The sequence below is a fragment of the Mobula birostris genome, chromosome 28 (genome assembly GCF_030028105.1).
Source record: "Mobula birostris isolate sMobBir1 chromosome 28, sMobBir1.hap1, whole genome shotgun sequence".
Taxonomy (NCBI): domain Eukaryota; kingdom Metazoa; phylum Chordata; class Chondrichthyes; order Myliobatiformes; family Myliobatidae; genus Mobula; species Mobula birostris.
Window position 1 is genome coordinate 36,691,811 of NC_092397.1, and position 1,602 is coordinate 36,693,412.

General features: G+C 39.8%; 1 non-coding gene across 1 annotated transcript; it reads right to left on the reverse strand.

The window, feature by feature from the left end:
* Positions 1 to 203: 203 nt before the first annotated feature.
* trnas-aga (transfer RNA serine (anticodon AGA)) lies at positions 204 to 285 on the reverse strand. Its single transcript has one exon. It is a non-coding gene; the product is annotated as a tRNA-Ser (tRNA).
* Between the last annotated feature and the right edge of the window lie 1,317 nt (positions 286 to 1,602).

Genomic DNA, 1,602 nt, shown 5'->3' on the forward strand with positions numbered 1-1,602 from the left:
TCAACAGCGTCCCTGAATAGTCTGGAACCACCAGCATTTCGGATACAGTGCCGAACGCGCTAATGGATTGCGTCGTAGAGCCCACCTGAATAAAAGCGGAACTTCAGGTGCACTTCTGGTTTTGGAGGCGGCGAACACAGATCGGTGTTTCGACTGGCTTTTTACAATCTGCATCCGTGAGAGGAATCAAGGCGATACATACACGTAGTCGGCAGGATTCGAACCTGCGCGGGGAAACCCCAATGGATTTCTAGTCCATCGCCTTAACCACTCGGCCACGACTACAAGTTCTTCACAGCTGGATTCAAATCCCGGAGTCAGATAAACAGGGTTGATCCTGAACTAAAAGCGGGGATTGCTGGAAATATTCAGCAGATCTGTTAGCGTCTGAGAAAAGAGAAACCGAATTCACGTTCAGCTCCATGACCTTTCACCAAGAAATCAGTGCACTGAATTGGATGGAGTCTCAGTCAGAGCAGGATCGGAAGATGTAGAATTCTTCTGCGGGGATTAAGAAACTCCTCGGCTAAAACGACCCTGATGGGAGTATTTTATAGGCTTTCGGATTGTAGCCACGGATCTGGTCTACAATTTACAGCGGGAGACAGAAAAAAACATGTAAGAAAGGTCAGATTACGTCAGAGGGAGTATTTCAAAAAGCATATAGATGGAAAATCAAGTTGATGAATGCGTGAAATGCCTCCGAGATATCTGTTTGGTTGAGCCTACTGGGGAATAAACAATTCAGCACTGGGTGTTGTGTTGTGTATTGTTTGGACTACGTTGTTTTTAAATTGCCTCTAACTTGACTGCAGTCTGGACAGCTGTTGTGAACAAGCCAAGGTAGATAATCCATCAATGGATTAAACACACAGTAGTAATTAAAGCACGCTGCTGTTCAGAAGCGATTGGTGTTTGAATTCTGCTAATGAGTGGCCTCAGAATGGTCGAAGGCTCCACTGAAGGTTGCATGTAGGACGAAGTGTGTAAAGGAAATGAGGCTAATGTATGTTGGTATTTGCTTGGTGTGGAGAATAATACTCATCGCATTGATACTTCAAGCATATCTGACAAGAAGGGAACTCTAAGTTAAAGTTTTTTTTTGGTTTTTAATGTTTTAAAAATGTTATTCAACTATGGGATCTGTTATCCAAGACTATTAAATATTATATGGGTTTAGCTAATGACGTTTTGCAGAATCCCTCCCTTTTGGAATAAAGTTTGGAACTGAGGTTTAAATGGATATGTTTTACTTCCCATGTTATTATTGCTTTGCTCTTTGTTCTGATGGTTACACAAGGTATTTCCCCCGGTGTTGTTGTTTTTTTTAAGGCTAATTTTAATAAGTTCAGTGTTTGAAAAGCACATGCCATTCTAAATTTTTTTTGTTGATCGTTTAATTTCTTATAGCTATGTTCTATTTTAAAATTATTAATTCCTGTTAAATTCCTTGATATATGGTATGAAATTAGTTACGTTATCATGTTTCTTCACGCTTTTGTTATGACATTATTTTTAAATCCTTATCGGTATTTTTTGATATAGTCATGAATTCTGCTGTTCCTTTTGTGCTATATTCACTGAGACAAAGTAATGTGATCC